The following is a 19869-nucleotide window of genomic DNA, read 5'->3' as shown; positions in this document are numbered from 1 at the left end:
AACAAAAGCAAAGAACGAAAAAAAGAGGAAAAAAGTATAACTATATTTCAAAATAAAATTCAGTCCTCACGTAAATAACATTACATATTATTCACTTCTGTCAAATACTATAAACTTTTGTTAACTAAAAAAAAAAAAGTAAGCCTCCCCCCCCCACCTTGTACAATTTTTATGAAAATATTCTATTACCCTCCAATTAGGTAAAATTTTTGCTTACACAAAGGTCCTGCTGTGGTCTCAGAATTCAGTGACTTTTATGTGATTTGCTTCATTTCCTTCACTCTGATTCTTTTCAACTAGACAATCGCCACCTGCTTTAAAATAAAACCCAAATGAGCTTCCTGCCCCACTGTGCCTGTTTTCTCAATAGTGCACCCTTATCAAAAGCTCTGCCCTGTTGAGCCACTATCTGGAGTGGTACTGTCTTCCTTTGTGACACCCAGTTGTCTTTTAAGTGATGGCTCAGGGGCTGGTTCAAAGTCCTTGCTACCATGCCTGATGATTTTCTAGGCCCCATATGATGTAAGGAAAAAAGCCAACTCCCACTAGTTATCTTCTGATATCCACCCACCACCAAGGCAGGATTAGGCCCAGCCACATACACACAATCAATGAAAAAAGTTTAAAAGTCTAACACTAAACAAAAACAAGTCTCACCATACAGTGACCACGAGCACACCTCACATAATGCCTTACGAGCTTCATCTTCGAGTCAGGCAACCCATTAAATTACTTAGTGGGGAAGGGGGCAAGAGAGAGATTGAGATTACTTAGCCAGTACTGTGGCCTGGGTTCAATCCCTAGCATCACAAAAATAAAAATAGCTGCAACAGTGGTATATTCATGTAACCTTAGATTGGCACTTAGAAGGTGGAGGCAGAACAGCAATCCTTTTGATACATGATGAATTAGAGGCTAACCTAAGCTGCATGAGTTTTTTTCTCAAAATGAGGGACAGGAGAGAAATCAAACAAATAATACACTAAATTTTTTTTTATTTCTTTTGGCCAAATCTTTTGGTTTGGTTTGTTTTTTGTCTTAATTTGTTTTTTGAGACAGGACTTCTCTGTGTAGCCCTTGGCTGTCCTGGATTCAGGCTAGCTTTCAATTCACATGTCTTTTTGTTTTGTTTTGTTGACTTTTTTCAAGATAGGGTTTCTCTGTGTAGCCTTGGCTATCCTAGACTCACTTTGTAGAATAGGCTGGCTTCTAACTCAGCAATCCACCTGCCTCTGCCTCCCCAGGTGCTGGGATTAAACATGTGTGCCATCACGCTCATCTTGAAAAACCTAAAGAACAAAGAAAGAAAAAAAGAAGAAGACACCAAAGTGTGTCGGGATAAAGATGGAGCAGAGACTGAGGGAATGGCAAGTCAATGACTGACCCAATTTGAGACCGCCTCATGGGAGAGTGGCAACCTGTCACTGCTAATGGTACTCTGCTATGCTTACAAACAGGAGCCTAGCTAAGAGAGGCTTCATCCAGCAGCTGATGGGAACATATAGAGACCCACAGGCAAACAATAGGAGGAGCTTGGGGAGTTCTGTGGAAGAGTGGGAGGAAGGACAGAGGAATCAGAGGAGTCAAGGACACCACAAGAAGACCTACAGACTGAAAAAAACCTGAGCCCATGAGGGCACACAGAGATTGAACTACCAACCAAGAAACATGCACGGGCTGGACCTAGACCCCCTACACACACAGAGCAGATGTGCAACTTGGTTAACATCTGGGTCCCCTAACAATGGGAGTGGGGGCTGCCGCTGACTCTGTCACCTGCTTCTGGATCACCTTCCTCTAGGGGACTGACTCACTGGAAGAGGCTGTGCTTAGTCCTACTGCTACCTCAAGTGCCAGGGTGCATTGGTACTCCTTGGGGGCCGCCCCTTCTCTGAGGAATGGGGGATGGCGGAGGGACTTGTGAGAGTGAGACTAAGGGGCAGGAGAGATGGCTCAGCCATTAAAGGCTAGGCTCACAATCAAAAATATAAGAGAGTGAGACTAAGAGGGCAGGAGGAGGGGGCTGGGATCAGGCAATAAAGTGATTAAATAAAAAGAAAGATTAAAGTTTAAAAAAAGAAAAATCAGTGATCCACATAGAGAAGAACCTCAAGTCCTTAAAAGTTATCTATCCTTCAAGCTTAACAACAGAACTAGATTATTAATCAAATGGAGAGAAATAGTAGCTTCAGCCTTTTGAGAATTAAGATTTTATACTCGCTGTAGTATAGATGCAGCACTAGAATGATAAAATTCAACAAAAAGTTAGGCTTCTCACAAATATATTTATCTCATAACTGAACTGGGGGATGAGAGAGGTGGGCAGGTGAGTCAGAATAGAAACACAAGTAAGTAGGAGACAAATCAGTTATAATACTTATGAGTAACCTTAGGCAAATCATTTGTATAACTGAACATCCAAATTGTTAAGGATAAAAATGCACCTAAACAGCTAAATTCATTTCGTCTTTCCCCTAAATATAAACCTCTAATTTCTCCAGCAAGGAGCACAATGCTGTCAAGACGTTGCTCTACATCACATACCTCAGGTAAGCGCCCATCATTCTGACTCACCACGTACAACTCTCACTTTCACAGAACACCAGTTTTCAGGCTCCATGGCACCTGGTCTACTTTATTTTTATATAGCAGATATATCCTGACTATACAAAATTCCACAAGGAGCAGGGGTTAGGGGGTTGTCGCAGGCCTTTAGACTCCAATACTCAGGAAGCAGAGGCAGGCAGATCTCAAAGTTCAAGAACAGCATGGTCTACAGAGTGAGTTCTAGGACAGCCAGGGCAATCCAAAGAAAGCTTGTCTTGGAGAAAAAAGAAAAGAAAAGAAAACAAAAACAAAAACAAAACACCATACGGGGCTGGAGAGATGGCTCAGTGGTTAAGAGCACTGATTGCTCTTCCACAGGTCCTGAGTTCAAGTCCCGGCACCCACATGGTGGCTCACAACCATCTATAATGTGATCTGGTGCCCTCTTCTGGCCTGCAGGTGCATATGCAGGCAGAACACTGTACATCATAATAAATAAATAAACTTAAAAAAAAACACATACCAAAATAACAACAAAACAAAAAAACCACTTGGGTGTGGTGGTGCATGCCATTGATCCCAGCACTCGGGAGGCAGAGGCAGGTAGATTCATTTGAGTCCGAGGCCAGCCTGGTCTACAAAGCAAATCCAGGACAGCCAAGGCTACACAGAGAAACCCTGTCTCAAAAAAACCAAAAAACCAAAAACGGAAAAAGTAAAAACCTACCAGGGAAGGTGGTGGTGCACACCTTTAATCCAAGCAAGTTGGGAAACAGAAGCAGGCAGAAATCTGTGAGTTACAGGTCAGCCTGGTCCATAAAGTGAGTCCAGGACAGTCAGGGCTACACAGAAAAACTGTCTTGGAAAACAAACAAACACGAACAAAATACAACAAGCACACCCTAAGCCTTCAATCTTTCAACTACTGTACAAAATCAGACAAACCATTTGCAATGGTTTGAATAAGAATGGCCCCACAGGCTCCTATAGCTTGGTCCCCAGTCAGATTATTTCTTTCCCTGCCTTCTCTTCCCTCTGTCTCTCTTACCAGTCTGCATCTATTTTCTCAACTCAAAATGAAGTAAATGTAGACAACACAAAAGACTTGTTTTACTCAAAGATACTTTTTTTTTTTTTTTTGCAAGAAAATGATGGGTCAGTTGGACAAGCTGGAGTACCCAGGCTTAGCTGTCTTTATTTTTAAGTGCAAGTTCTCAGCAGAATTATAATTGTCTCAACTGCTTTCAAAGTAACTTCTCATATAATCTTAGACATATGGTTCTATTAAAGCATAGTTGAAGACAAAGTAGACAGGTGCCACATACATTCAGGACACGGAGACACACTATACACATAAATAAAAATTAAAATAATATCTTTTAAAACACAGAAGAATTCAGAGAGTGATATGGAGGAAGACAGTGCAGTGGATAAAGTGCTTGCCCTGTAAGCAAATAGGCCTAGGCACAAATCCCCAGAAACCATACAAAACCTAGGCGTAGTAACACACTTGTGTAGCACTGGTGAAGGCAGGCAGGAGCTCACTGGCCACTCAGCTTTTTGTTTTTTCAGACAGGGTTTCTCTGTATAGCCTTGGCTGTCCTAGACTCACTCTGTAGAGCAGAGTGGCCTTGAACTCACAGTGATCCACCTGCCTCTGCTTCCTGAGTGCTGAAATTAAAGGTGTGCGCCACCATGCCTGGCAAGTCAGAAACTTTTTGTCTTAAAAAATTAAGTGGAAAAGCTGGGCATGCTGACATGCATATACCTTTAATTCCAGCACTCTGAAGACAAAGATAGACAGCTCTATTTGAGTTTGAAACCAGCCTGGTCTATACCCAAGACAAACAGGACAACATAGAGAGTGAAGCACAATCAAGAAAGAAAGCTGAAGTCAACCCCAGGCCTCCATACACATGCACACCACATGTGCATACACCCACATGACCTTATACACACACACACACACACACACACACACACACACAGAATTAACAAGAGTCTCTACTGCTCCGATTATTACCACCATTCCCAGAATGAAGGCAAAAGGATACAGCACTAGATTACAGCATAAATGTGGGCCATGACTGTAATCTCAACACCTGGAAGGTAGATGGGCAGTTTAAGATCATCCTCAACTATAGACTACACTCTGGGCTACAGAAGACTGACTACCTTGGAGGGAAATGCAACAAAAGTAAGAGCTTACGGTGAGAAGAAATTTTTGGTGTTTCGGGTTTGGTTTGGTTTGGTTTTGGTGTAGTCTTGGCTGTCCTGGACTCACTTTGCAGACCAGGCTGGCCTCAAACTCAGTCTCCTGCCTCACTGAGTACTGGGATTACAGGTGCAATTGTACTTCTTCATTTATACAAAAGTTGAAAATAATTTCTCTGGAAAATCTTCACATTACTGTTTATAGCAGTTATACTGCCAAAACTAGGAGAGCAATCAGAATGCCCTTCACTAGGTCAAAGGTGGCAGAGCCATGTGCTGATAACGTGTATTAACTGTAAAAAGGTAAGGAAAAGAGGACCCAAGTGTGATTCTCAACAACTAGGTCAGCAGGTTCAGAATTCCAACTCCAAGGGATCCAACACCTACATTCAAACATGGGCAAACCTTCAATCAAATACACACATATATGCATAATTTAAAATTAATTTTTAATATTTCACTTTGTGTGATATATTTGTGTATTTTAATAAGCCCAGTTTCACATACTGACCACAATCAAGATATAGAAACTGGGGCTAAAGCTACAACTCAGTTGTCAGGATGCCTGCAAGCATGGCAAAGCTCTGGGTTTGACCCCAGCACTACACAAACCAAGTCTGGTGGCCTACATCTATAATCCTGGCACTCAAGAGGTAGTGACAGGAAGATCAAATATTCAAGATCAGCTGGACAGTGGTGGCATACACCTTTAATCTCCAGGCAGCCTGGTCTACAGAGCAAGTTCCAGGACAGCCAGGGCTATAAAGAGAAACCCTATCTGGAAAAACCAAAAACCAGTCAGAGGTGGGGGGTGAGGGTGGCGCATGCATGCAACAGTTCTCAGGGAGGCAGAGGCGGGTGGCTCTCTATGAGGTCAGCCTGGTCTATAAAGCACTTCTAGGACAGACAAGGCTACACAGAGAGACACTGTCTCAAAGAAAAGTTCAGTATTATTTTTAGCTACACAGTGTTTTGAGATGAGCCTGGGATGACACCTACCATTAAACTTATATTCTGCATGTGTCTCTAACTCTACATAGACACAAAGACAAAGACACACACACACACACACACACACACACACACACACACACACACGTGGGCGCGCGAAAGAAAAAAAAGGAAAACCTCATTCCCACATATATCCTATATTGTTCCTTGAATCAGTCACCAACACTAATCTTAACCACAGCAACCACTGAAATGTTTCTCATCACTACAGTATATTTTCAAAAACATCATACAAACAAAACTATTTCATAAAGCCTTTTGAGTATAGCATTTTCATTTACAATGATTTTTTTTTTTAAAGAATCAGCCATGTTGTTTTAATTACTCCTCTCAGTCAATCAAACCAGGTGCAGTGGCACACACCTGTAATCCGAGCACTTAGGGAGGCAGAGGCAGGCTGATCTCTGTGTGTTTGGAGGCCAACCTGGTCTACAAAGTGAGTCCAGGACAGCCAAGACTACACAGAGAAACCCTGTCTCAAAACAAACAAACAGCCGGGCGTGGTGGCGCACGCCTTTAATCCCAGCACTCGGGAGGCAGAGGCAGGTGGATCGCTGTGAGTTCGAGGCCAGCTTGGTCTACAAAGTGAGTCCAGGATGGCCAAGGCTACACATAGAAACCCTGTCTCGAAAAAAAAAAAAAAAAAACAAAAGCAAAAACAAACAAACAATAACATAAAAAATTTACTCCTTTCTTTTTGTTCATAATGAAAACTTTATTGAAAAACTGATATCAAAATATATCACTGTTGCATACTTTATAAAAGCAAACATAATTACATTGTCTTGGTAGGGTAACTGAAGTTGATAAGGCTTTCTGGAGAGAACATAAACTCAGAAACTCCTAGATGTTTAGTGTTGCTTTCCTCTGAGTGAACAGCCTTCTGTGAGCCTGGCTTTTCCTCCTGTGGGCTGGCACAGGGCTGCTGACAGCCTACACAAAGAACCACTGTCTGAGCACGGCTGGAGACTGCAGTCATCTTGTAGCAACCTGGACATTTCACATCCATGAAGTAAGAACTTGGGCTCTGCACCAGCTGTTTCTTATGTTTTTTCTTTTCCTCTTCCAAGGAAGGATGTAATAGATCTCTAGCCAGAGGCATGGTGACTGCTCACCAAGCTCAGCCACTCCAGATCTCTGAGGTGAGCAACTAGCTTGTGAGCACTCAGCAGCAACTTATTCCTTTCTTTTATTGCTCAATTTTATGGCCATAACCGAAAAGACATTTGGAATACGTGTTGAGTTCAGCGATTTGAGTATAACTATTATAAACACTAGTACAGAATCTTCTGTGAAGGCATTATTCTTTTCCTAGTGTAAAAAATAGGAACTGAAGCCGGGTGTGGTGGTGCACACCTTTAATCCCAGCACTCGGGAGGCAGAGGCAGGTGGATTGCTGTGAGCTCAAGGCCAGCCTGGTCTACAAAAGCAAGTCCAAGGCTACATAGAGAAACCCTGTCTTGAAAACAAACAAACAAAATAAAAACAAAACTGGAACTGAAACTTCTGAGTAATTTGATTTTGTGATTAATCTTCTGAAAAACTGCCAACCTATTCTCAAAACCAGCAGTATCGTACACTCCCAATGGCCTAACCTGTGTTCCATGCCATCCCTAGTACCATAAATAAAATAGAACATCATAAAGTATGAAGCATATTAAAAACAAATTTCCACTCAGGATGCAGAGGCAGACGGATCACTGTGAGTTCGAGGCCAGCCTGGTACACAAAACGAGTCCAGGACAGCCAAGGCTGCAGAGAAACCCTGTCTCCAAAAAAAAAACAAACAAACAACAGCAACAAAAGGAATTAGAATTCTGTCAGGCATGGTGGCAAAGACCTTCAATCCCAGCAATCCCAGGGCAGAGGCAGGCAGATCTCTGAATTTCTACACAGTGGATTCCAGGCAATTGAAGGGTTACATAGTGAGAACCTGTCAACAAAGGTATGAAAAGAGACAGGAAGGGGGAGGGAGGAGGAGAGCAAGGAAGGGGGGGTTAAAAACAATAAATGTCCTGGATGGCCCGCCATACTGCACGACCATGTAGCAGAACACAGACTACCATCAAATAAAAGCCCGGACAGTAAACCCACCTAGTCACCAAACTGTGTGTGTAGTGGGCACAACGGATCATGTCAAGAATTTGGGAAACTGAGGCAGGATGACAGTTGAATTCCAAGGAGAGCTTTAGCCATCTAGACAAAAATAAATAAGTGAAGTTTAAAGTGTATTTTATTATGCCAGCAGAAGTTTCATGCTTGTCTCTTGCCTGCAGTAAGAGATCATGTACAACAGGCAGGTGTGGTGATGCATTCCTTTAATCCCAGCACTCAGGAGGTAAAAGCAAGCACATCTCTGTGAGTTTGAGGTCAGCCTGGTCTATAAGAGTAAATTCCAGGACAGCCAGGGCTACATAGTGAAACTTCGCCTCAAAAACAACCAACCAACCAATAGATGAATGAATAGATAGAATACAAAACAAACAAAAATAAGAAATCAGGACACCCAGGGCTACACAGAGAAATCATGTCTGGAAAAACCAACCAACCAACAAAAGCCACCTGGGTGTGTGGTAGTATCCCTATAATCCCAGCTCTCAAGAGACAGGTAGAAAACAGCAAGTTTGAAGCCAACCTAAGCCACTCAGGAGAACTCTATTTAAAAACAAAAAACAGGAGCTAGAGAGATGGTTCAGCAATTAAGAGCACTTGCTGCTCATCCAGGGGTCCTGAGTTCAATTCCCAGCAGCCATATGGCAACTCACAAGCATCCGTAATATGATGTGGTGCCCTCTTCTGGTGTGCATGAACATAGTGTACTCATATACATAAAATAAATAAATCTTTAAAAATAAGTAAATAAATTTAAACACAAAAAACAAGTAGGGTGTGATGGAACACACCTGTAATCCCAGCATTTGGGGAGGCAGAGGCAAGTAGTTCTCCATGAGTTCAAGGGCAGACTGGTCTACAAAACCTAGTCCAGGACAGCCAAGGCTACACAGAGAGACCCTGGAGGTGGGGGAGACGGAACACAGAACAAAGCCAATAAAAGCGGGCTAGAGATGTCTCAGTGGTTGGGAGTGCTTCTTGTTCTTCCAATAGATCTGAGTTCCCAGCACCCACATCAAGTGGCTTACAATTGCCTGTAACTTAAGCCAGTGGAGATTTAATATCCTCTTCTACACCTGGGAGGCAGAGGCAGGTGGACTGCCTGGTCTACAAAGGGCGCCCAAGGACAGCCAAAGCTATAGAGAGAAATCCTGTCTTGAGAAAAAAAAAAAGAAAAGAAAAAACTAAAACATCCTAGCAGGGCACAGTGGCACACGCCTTTAATCCCAGCACTCGGGAGGCAGAGACAGGTAGATGGCTGTGAGTTCAAGGCCAGCCTGGTCTACAAAGTGAGTCTAGGATAGCCAAGGCTGCACAGAGAAACCCTGTCTCAAAAAACAAAACAAAACACAACAAACAACAACAACAACTGAAAAATCCTCTTCTAGAATCTGTGGAAACTGTGCACATCACACATATACATAATTAATAACCAAAACTTATTTTTTAGAATAAAAACAAACAACACAGACATAGTAGTACATACCTTTTTTATAAAGGCCTAGTATTATTATTTTTATTTTTTTTTATTGATATGTGTATGTTCTCTGTGTGGGCATGTTGCAGGTGTTCAAGAAGGCTTCAGATTTTCCCTGGAGCTGGAGTTACAGGTGGTTAATGAGCCACTCAACATGGTCCTGGGGAGCCAAGTCCTCTGAAAGAGCAGTACAAAGTCTTTTCAATCTATTTTGTGTGTCTGAGTGTTTTGCTTGCATATATATAAGCACCATGTGTATGCTTAGGGCCCACAGAGATCAGAATGACATGGCATGTCAGGAACTGGAGTTACAGATGGTTGTGAACCACTATGTAGGTGCTGACAAATGAAACCAGGTCCACTGTGCAAACAAGTGCTACTAACTTCTGAACCATCTCTCTACTCTCAGTACTGCACTCCTTTTATTTAATTCCAGAGATTCATTTCTAAAATGAGATAGAGATGGGCGGGCTTGGGTGCACATCTTTAAATTCAGCTATCAGGAGGAAGGGGCAGGCAGGTCTTTTATGAGCTGAAGGGTATACAGTAACACCCTGTAATCTCAACACTTGGGTGGCAGAGACAAGTGGATCAACATGAATTCAAGGCCCACCTGGTCTAGAGTCCAGGACAGCCAAGGCTACATGGAGAAACCCTGTCTTGGGGGAGAGGGAAAAAAACAAAAAACAAAAAAGACCCTGTGAGAGACAGCGACAAATACAGACACAAGAGACAAGTAGACTTGGTTTAAGTCTTTAATCCCAGCACTAGGGAGACAAAGAAAACAGATTTTTGTGAGTTTAAGGCCAACACAGCAAGTTCCAGTACTACATAATAAAACCCCGTCTCAAAATAAACAACATAAAGGGTAAAGGAAGAGTTGACATCTATCTGTATGGCTTCCATGTGCAGCCAATGTATTGGCACATGAACATACAAAGAATTTTTTTTTTAAGTAAGTATATTTACTATAACTATTTTTAGTACTTTTAAATTTTAATGAAAACTGGAAAGAACTTATCATCATGACCCAGCTATCTCACTCCTAGGTATGTATAACCTTAAATTTAAATACCAGAGATACTTGCACACCCTGTGCTATTCACAAAAGGCAGTAAATAAAACTAATCTAGAAGCCATCAACAAATGAGTGAAGACAAAGTGGTAGAACACATCTCTAACTCCTCCCCCTAGTGAGGTAAAGACCAGGGATCTGTAAGCCCAGCCTGGTCTACCTCAGCTGTGAGTGTACGTAGTGTACAGATTCAATAAATGTTCATACTTCTTACTGGGACTGGAAATGGTGAAATCACTTTTACTTTTTCTGTCTGTTTCATTGTTTCTTTTCTTTTTTCTTTTTTGAAATAGGTTTTCACTACATAGACAGCTCTGGCTGGCCTTGAACTCACTTACATAGACCATGCTGACCTCTGCCTCCCGAAGCGCATGTACTATCACATTCATAAAAATTAACATTTTTATATATAAGGAAATTAAAACACTGTTTAATTAACTGACCCCCTCCCCTGGTTTTTCTGGTAGTCCTGGCTGTCCTGGACTAGCTTCGTAGGCCAAGCTGACCTCAAACTCTCAAGAGATCTGCCTGGCTCTGCCTCCCTGAGTGCTGGGATTAGAGATGCGAACCACCACACAGGGCTTAACTGACCCATTTTTTAAAAAATGTTTTAGAGCTGGAGGTTTAGCTCAATACTAGGACACACACTTAATATAGGTAAGACCCTGAATTCAGGACTCATCACCTTCTCCCGTTTGCAACCCTCTACAGAACTCCATGATTTTCTTTCCAATGTTTCTCCCTCGAGTTTAGAGTTTATAAACACTCAAATTGAATAAACACTTTCACTCAAAAATGAAAATAAAGCACTACACAAATTTTATGAAATTGTTACTCTACCTGAAAATTGCTAAAATGTTTACAGTCCAGAAAGAGTAACGTATTCTCCAATATGCTGACCAGTTTTTGTGTCTAAAATAAATGGTTTGATGTAGGAAACATGTCATCAAAGAACATATGCCCAAGTTAAAATTTTAAACCTAAACCACAGCTAACAACAAAGATAAACTACTAAGTATTACAGTTGGCCAGGGGCAGCTGTGGTCATCAGTTCAGTGGGTGAAGGCAGCTGATAACTTTCGGAATGCACAGGGTGGAAAGAAGAAAATCCAACTTTAATTTGTCCTCTGACCTCTACACACACACACACACACACACACACACACACACACACACACACAGTAAAAGGGTTTCTCTGTGTAGCCTTGGCTCTCCTGGACTCACTTTGTAGACCAAATGGGCCTAGAACGCAAGAGATCTGCCTGCTTCTGCCTCACTGGGATTAAAGGCATGCACCACCTTGGCCAACATAAATGTTAATTTGTAATAGAGGAAAAAAACAAACAAAAAAACCACTCTTGATAGTGACCATTTTGCTTCAATACTACATTAACTAAAAAACTAAAAACACAAGTAAAATACCAAACTTACAATAAAGAACCTCAGAAAGATTACATAAATGCATTCCTATAAATTTAAAAGAAAAGCTTTCAAAATCTTTGTTGGAGTTATGAAACTCTAACATAACCTATTTTTCATTCTGAAATACAAAAGTTTGAGCTTGGCAACAATCAAATAATATCTACCAAAACCAAACAAGCAAAAAAGTATTGAGTAAAGAAAAATGGACTTTTTGTTACTTTAGTAAAGCAAGCTCTGAATATAGGACCTAAGAGGTCAGTAAAATAACTAGGTATGGTGATGCACACACAGCACTCAGGGCAGAGGCAGGTGGATTGCTGTGAGTTTGAGGCCAGCCTGGTCTACAAACGGAGTCCAAGACAGCCAGGGCTACACAGAGAAACCCTGTCTCAAAAAAGCAAAACAACACACACACACACACACACACACACACACACACACACACACACACACACACAGGTTTAGATCAAGATAAAACTGCAATGACAAAATAATAGTCATTTTGTATTTTTTTTAACATTTACTTATTATTATGTATACAGTGCAGAAGAGGACAATAGAACACATTATAGATGGCTGTGAGCCACTAAGTGGTTGCTGGGAATTGAACCCATGACCTCTGGAAGAGCAGTCAGTGCTCTGAACCGCTGAGCCATCTATCTAGCCTGTCATTTCATATTTTTATTAGCCAAAGAAAGGAATGAAAACTAAGCTTTCAAAGCCAGGTGGTGGTGGCACACGCCCTTAATCCCAGCACTTGGGGAGGCAGAGGCAGGCAGATCTCTGTGAGTTCAAGGCCAGCCTGGACTACAGAGCTAGTTCCAGGACAGCCAGAGATGTTACAGAGAAAAACCCTGTCTCGAAAAACAAAAACAAAAAAACTTAATAGTAACCAAAAGTAGGTCCCAGGCAGGCATAGTGAGCACTCCTTTAATCCCAGCACTCAGGAAGCAGAGGCAGGTAGATCTCTGTGAGTTTGAGGCCAGCCTGGTCTATGAAGTGAGTCCAGGACAACCAGAACTATTACACAGAGAAACCCTGTCTCGAAAAAGCATTTAAAAAAAAAAAAAAAAAAAAAAAAAAAAAAAAGCAGGTCCCAAATGCAATTAAGATTAGAAAAGAAAAAATGCCACGAGGGAAACAATTAAAGTGTTTTCCTTTAACTGTCACTAAGAGCTTTGTTTGGGTTAAACATTCATAGGCGAAAAACTGCCTGCATCCAGGGTGTACGTGAAAGTTCCCAAGAGGTGTATGTAACCACTGTGGTTTGGTTCCTGTCTTCCAAAGCTCCCAAATAGCTCATGCCTCCCATTCAGAGACTACAGCATGCCTGACAGTTCTCACACGCTGACACACACTTTTCTGACTTTGATTCTCAATCCAAGGAAGTAATACAGCCACCAATCACAAGAGTTATAACCAAGTAGCAACATTTACTTTTAAAAAGTCCGCTCAAGAACGTGACCCCACAGATGGCTGAGCGGTTAAAGCACCTACTGCAACCTAAGTTTAATCAAGACTCACTTGGTGGAAGAGCGATCTCCAGCAAACTATCTTCCGACCTACACATGAGAGCAAAGGCGAGCGAGCCAGTAAGCGAGCAAGCACCACACACACACACACTTCTTTAATTTAAAAAAAAAAAAAAAAAAAAAAAAAAAGCACAGGAAGTCTAGGCCAGGTGTGATGCCCGTAATCCCAGAGATCAAAGAGTTAGGCCAGGTCAGGTACATAGCAAGGTACTGCCAGCCTGGGTTACAGGCAAATCTAGTGGGGCTCAGGCTCGTCACCCCATCGCTTGGGTGAATGAGACGGGATGATAAGCGCTGAGTTCGAAACTTAGGCTACATAGTGAGTTCCTACACCAGCCTGGCTACATACTGCAACCCTGTATCAAGAGGGAAAAAACAACCAAACAAAACAAACAAACAAAAAGAACCGCTAGCCTAGGCAGGTAGCGCGCTTTGATAGATTGGAAACTCTAGGCGAACGTGGGCAATACAACTAGACCAGTTTCAAAGAAGTGGGGAAAAAGAAGAAAAGGAAACGAGAGGCCCTTTCTAATACCATAAATATCTAGCTGCTTTTGCTCTTCTCACATATTGCGACCAGTGTTTAATTTCCAGTTGGAAATGGGGAATTAATGCTTTAAGCGAGACATTTGTAAGGAACCAGATAGGAATCAAGTCGTGCAAAAGAGCAAGGCTCTCTCTGCCTTTCTCCTGGCCCCCAACATAAACCCCAAGTTTAGGAAGCACCCAGGCTGACTCTCCAGCTGTTTCTCTGGATTCCTAACAACTTCTCCAGGCCCCTGCTGGGCAGCCCTCAAAGCCGCACACGACTCCACTCCCCTCCCGTCCCAACGCGCTTCCTTCCTCCGAACTTCACATCTCCGCGGCCGGCCTCGCCGTCCCGGCTGGGCCTAGGTTGCCACAGTGCCTCCTCCGCAGGGTCCCCCTGCCAGGACCCCCCACCGGACGCCGCCGGCCCCGCGGAGGTCCGTTCTCCTCTCTCCTGTCCCCTCCGGACCCCCGAAGCACGCAACGGCCGGGCCCGAAAATGGCGGAGCGCGACCGCCCGCGGCCTTTACAGGCCCCCGCCGCGCACTCACCGTGGGGCGCCAGGAGAAGCTCCTTAACCGCGAGCGCGGCGACCCTCGGCGCCGCAGGGAATGTCTCTCCGGTCTGGCCCTCTTCCCCTCTCCCCACTCTCAATTCCTCTCCTTCAAAGATGCAGCCGCCATCTTCCCCGAGGAGCCACTGAGCGTACGCCTGTGCGTCATCACGGCCTCACGGCACTACGTCACGCGCGCCTATGCCGCAGGTCTACCGGAGGGCTCAAGTAGAGCATGCGCGCAGGTGAGGCCGGGGTGGGGCCTGGATCTCCGGCGCCCAAAGATTTATCAGTCTCTGCCTGCCTACGAGGTGTCCTAACGCAAGGGCTTTTTGTCTTACTAACTTCCTTCACCTTGTGAGCTATCCTGGATGCTCTCAAAACGTCCCACTTTACGGAACTAAATAAGACACTTGTTCAAGCCGGGTTTGGTGGCTCATGCTTGTAATCTGAGCATTTAGGAGGCTAAGACGGGAGGATTACCATGAGTTCAGGGCCTATCTGGGAAAACCAGAGCCTGAGCCTGTGACATGGCTTACCCCATAAAGATGCTTGCGGTCTAGCCTGACTTCCTTGGTGTGCGCACATTCAAAAACAAAACATTACAATTAATAGAAAGGGATGTGGATGTTGCTCAGTTGCTCAAGTATTTGCCTAGCATGTAGGAGCCCTCACCCCTCCTCTTCGGTTTTTCAAGACAAGGTTTCTCTGTGTAGCCTTGGCTGTCCTGGACTCACATTGTAGACCAGGCTGGCCTGGAACTCAGAGATCCGCCTGCCTCTGCCTTCCAGGTGCTGGGATTAATTAAAGGCCTGCGCCATCAGCCCCAGCTGGGTTCTCTCTGGCACTGCATAAACCGGCCTATGAAATGGAGGCCAGAGGGTCAAAAGTTTAAAGATATCCTTGAAATCACAAGTTCAGCCAGGCACACCTCTGTAATCCCAGCACACAGGGAGGCAGAGGCAGGAGGCTCTCTGTGAGTTTGAGGCCAGCTTGGTCTACAAAGCGAGTCCAGGACAGCCAAGGCTGCACAAACATTGTCTCTCAAAAAAAATCAAAAACCAAAGCAAAACAAAAACCCATTAAGTTAGGGAAAATAACTCTGCAAGGTAATTTCTTTTTGTAAAAAGGGTGTGCCATACCCCTAACCTTTGCTAGCAGTAACCGCTCACATGGCCTAGATGGTCTGGGTCTTTTTCTCTGAGAACCACATTGTGAGCCTGTGTGTTACTTGGTGGATTAATGAAAGCATGCAGGGGCTGGAGACGACTCTAAGGATTGGGGTGCATAATGTTCTTGCAGAGGATCTGAGTCTCCCTCTGTAGCCGTCTGGCCTGGCACTCAATATAAGATCAAGTTGCCCTCAAACTCAGAGAGCCACCTGCTTCTGCCTCCTAAGGGCTGGGATTAAGGACATGCTCTGCCATATTCAGCCTTAAATGGTTTTGCATGTGAAATATATATATATATATATATATGCAGAAAACAATTGAGGAAGATACCATTTACTTCTAGCCTCTACACACACACACACACACTGGAGACAGGAAACTATAAGCACCCCAAACCTCCACAGAAAGTCTGTACTAGTCAATGTCACTTTAATTTAAATGATGGAATTGCTTCCTAACTGTCCTCCCCTGCTTGCCCTTTACAATCTTGTGCTGGACAGATGAGTCAAGCTAGAATCATTTCGGAAAGCAGAACCTCCACGGAGAAAACGTGCCTACCAGCTCGACCTATGTGCAAGTCTGTGGTATACTCTCTTCATCGATGATTGGTGTTGAAGGGCCCAGCACACTGTGGGCAGTGCCAACAGGAGGTTTGTGGTTCTGGGCGCTAAAAGAAAACAGGCTAAGCAAGCTATGGAGTACAAGCCGGGAAGCAGCACTCCTCGGTGGCTTCTCCATCACTTCCTTTCTCCACGCTCCTGCCTTGGATTCATGCCAACTCCCCTCAAGGCATGAGGGACTGCAATCTGGAAGTGTAAGCAAAATAAACCCTTTCCTCCTCAGGTTGCTTTTGGATATGGATTTAATTTATGGTGCTGGGTGTTGATTCTGATTTGATTTGATTGTAACTGTGCCCTGTTTTTAACTTTTTTTCGTTTTTTTTTTTGTTTGTTCGTTCCAGGTTTGTTTGGTTTTTTTTTTTTTTTTTTTTTTTGGAGGTGGGGTTCAAGACAGGGGTTTCCTTGCATAGCCTTGGCTGTCAGGACTCACTTTGTAGACCAGGCTGGCCTCTGCCTCCCAAGTGCTGGGATTAAAGCCATGCCTGGCTGTGGCTACTAACCATTTTAACTCCAATTTCAGGGATCATTAGTGACTGATGTGGAAGGGTCCAGGCTAGGGAGGGGGGCGGCAGTCACACATGGGCCGGTGGTCCTTAGTTATATTAAAAAAGCAAACGGAGTGCAAGCAAGCCAGTAACCTGTGTTCTTCCTCTTTGGCTTCTGCTTTAGTTCCTGCCTCTTGATTCCTGCCCTGATTTCTCTCCACCGAGGTCCGAGACCTCGGATGTATAAACCAAACACTTTCCTGCCACAACCTGCATTGGCTAATACTTTATCAAAACCACTGAAAACCAAATTAGAACACCTAGAATTTGGGAAGCCCTAAATTGGGTTTGAGGCCCCCAACAGCATATAAACAAGATTTGGTGATGCAAGTCTGTAATCCTGGCACTCAGTAGGTGGGGGCTGGGAGTCAGAGGTTCAGTCAGCCTTGGCTATGAACAGAGCATGTTTGAGCCCAGCCTGGGCTAAAGGAGGTCCTGACTAACAGAAAAACGAAAGAGGACAGATTCGTTTTACATACTGTTTCAGAGGTTACAATCTACAGTTGGCTGGCTCTGTGGCTTTAAGACTGGGGTGAGGCAGAGCATCATGGTTTCAGAAGGTGCCATGGAAAGCTGCATAGTTCAGGATGGTCAGGAAAAGAGGAAAGAACCAAGGGTAACACCTGAGGGCATACTTCCAATAACCGATTCCCTTCACTTAGATTCTGCCTCTCCTAAGTGCTCATCACATTCGACAGTTTATCAAACCATCACAATACAGTCACTTTCCCAAAGCCCCAATTTTTGAGTATTGCTTAGCTAGGACCCAAGCCCTACACAGGATCATTCCGGGGCTCATATTTCACATGCAAATCATTACCCTCCCCTTGGTACTATTTTTAGTGGGGGGTACTTTTTAAGGCAGGGTTTCACTCTGTAGTCCTGGCTCACCTGGAACTCACAGAAATCCATCTGCCTCTGCTTTCAAGTGCTACTTTTGTACGTTTATTAGACATCTTACATAGCTTCAGATAAGTAGCCCACACCTTCCAGACTACCTGTTTGCTTCGGGCCACCTGGCCACACTATTTATCCCCTCATTGGAGGTGTCACTTTTTCTTTGAGACAGGGTCTCATGTAAGCCAGGCTTGCTCCCCTTTCTCACCACCCCCCCAAGACAGTTTCCATGTAGCCCTGGCTGTCCTGAAACTCACTTTGTAGACCAGGCTGGTCTTGAACACAGAGATCCATCTGCCTCTGCTTCCCAAATGCTGAGATTAAAGGCGTGCCTTTAATTTGCTATGAAGCTGAAGATGCCTGAGTCCCTGATCCTTTTGCACCTACCTCCTAAGTACTGAGGTTACAAGCTTTACACATGACTATTTCATGGCTGGGGACACAGCTCAGTTGGCAGAACAGTTAACTAGTGTGCAAGGGGCCCTGGGCTTATCTCCAATACTACATAAAACCAGGAATGGTGGGTGGCACGAGCCCATAATCTCAGCAGTCTAAAGGCAGAAGATCAGAAATTAGAGGTGAGCGTAGACCATGTCTCAAAAAATAAGGGGGTTGGGGTAGAGGAGAGACTATGTCATACTATCTTCTTATCACCTCTTCCTGGCAAGGATCTTTTTTGGGTCACAGGGTTTCTCTGTGTAGCCTTGGCTGTCCTGGAATTGCTTTGTAGACCAGGCTGACCTTGAACTCACAGCAACCTGCCAGCCTCTGCCTCCTGAGTGCTGGGATTAAAGATGTGAGCCACCATTGCCTGTCTGTATTTTGGGTGGTTTTGTTTTTTTTCGAAACAGGGTTTCTCTGCATAGCCTTCGGTGTCTTGGAACTCACTCTGTAGACCAGGCTGGTCTGGAATGCAGAGATTTACTTGCCTCTGCTGGATTAAAGGACTGTGCCACAGGACCCAGCTAAATACAAAGTATTCTTTGAATGAATAGTCCAGTAGGTGTCCAGGATATGTAAATAAGCCTTGTGATACTTGTCAAAAAAAGAACTCAGTCTATCTATGGTCTACATCACACACCCACTCCCTGTATTCTTTCCTGCTCCTGCCTACCTTCTCTTTTGGTTACCCGACCTCATTTATTTTCAAAACTCCAGAAAGTTTCCATGTTTGCATCACTCCCCACCCCACCCCCCCAGACAGGGTTTTTCTGTGTAGCCCTAGCTGTCCTGGATTCGCTTTGTAGACCAGGCTGGCCTTGAACTCACAGAGATCCGCCTGCCTCTGCTTCCCTAATGCTCAGATTAAAGGCCTTCACCTTTAATGTTTTTTGAGACAGGGTTTCTCTGTGTAGTTTTGACTGCCCTGGACTTGGCTTTGTAGACCAGGATGGACTTAAATTCCCACCTGCCTCTGTCTCCCCGGTGCTGGGATTAAAGGCCTGCGCCACCACGCCCAGCATGCCTTCTGCAGTTTTTGCAAGCAGATTCTTCTCTGACTCCCCAGGCCTCCTCCTCATCCACCCCTCCAGCCTCTGACTAACCGACCTGGACTCATCCTCCTGATCATGCGTGAAGCACCCCTGGCTTGTTTAGCTCCTTCTTCTCCTATCCTGTGGGTGTTCCCTTCAAGCTGCCTATCAGCACCATCACCTTGAATCAGAGCAGCTTGTGGTCACTTAGAGGACTTCAGGAGCTCTGGCCTGTTAACATCCGGAGGAAAGATGCAGAGAGGATCTCAGGGCTCATGAGCTCTCTCCTTTCAAAAAATTCCCCCCTTTTTCCTCACTCCCCCCGCCCAAGGGGGGCGTAACTGTCCTCGAACTCACTATGTGTAACAGCAGGCTGACTTCAAACTCAAGAGATCTGCCTCCCTCCACAGTGCTGGGACACCTGACACAGTGAACGGAAGTCTAGCACTGAGACAGGAGCATGACTCTTTCCACACCACCTATATGACAGAATACCTGTCACTAAGCATTAGAGGTTTGGATTTGGATTAGATATCTTATGAGGAGACCTCCGTGTTTACGTATTCAAATCTGGCCTATGAAGAGATCTTTTTTTATTGTTTTGTTGTTGTTGTTTTTCGAGACATGGTTTCTCTGTGTAGCCTTGACTGTGCTGGACTCGCTAGACCAGGCTGGCCTTGAAATCGTGGTCC

General features: G+C 44.2%; 1 protein-coding gene and 1 pseudogene across 6 annotated transcripts in view; both read right to left on the bottom strand.

Moving 5' to 3' along the window:
* Wdr33 (WD repeat domain 33) overlaps window positions 1-14647 on the bottom strand; it is a 102446-nt gene extending 87799 nt beyond the window's left edge. For 3 of the 6 annotated variants that reach the window (XM_051163482.1, XM_051163484.1, XM_051163485.1), the window contains exon 1: window positions 14470-14646. The gene's annotated coding sequence lies outside the window, so the exon portion shown is untranslated. Of the gene's footprint in view, window positions 1-217; window positions 297-14469 lie in introns of all 6 variants that reach the window. The other 3 variants (XM_051163483.1, XM_051163487.1, XM_051163488.1) reach the window with 3 other exon arrangements.
* LOC127204469 (40S ribosomal protein S27-like) lies at window positions 6468-6989 on the bottom strand (annotated as a pseudogene).
* Window positions 14648-19869: the final 5222 nt, after the last annotated feature.

Source organism: Acomys russatus, chromosome 20, assembly GCF_903995435.1.
Source record: "Acomys russatus chromosome 20, mAcoRus1.1, whole genome shotgun sequence".
NCBI classification, from domain to species: domain Eukaryota; kingdom Metazoa; phylum Chordata; class Mammalia; order Rodentia; family Muridae; genus Acomys; species Acomys russatus.
The sequence above is the reverse complement of the archived record's forward strand: the minus strand, read 5'-3'. Positions and strand labels throughout refer to the sequence as shown.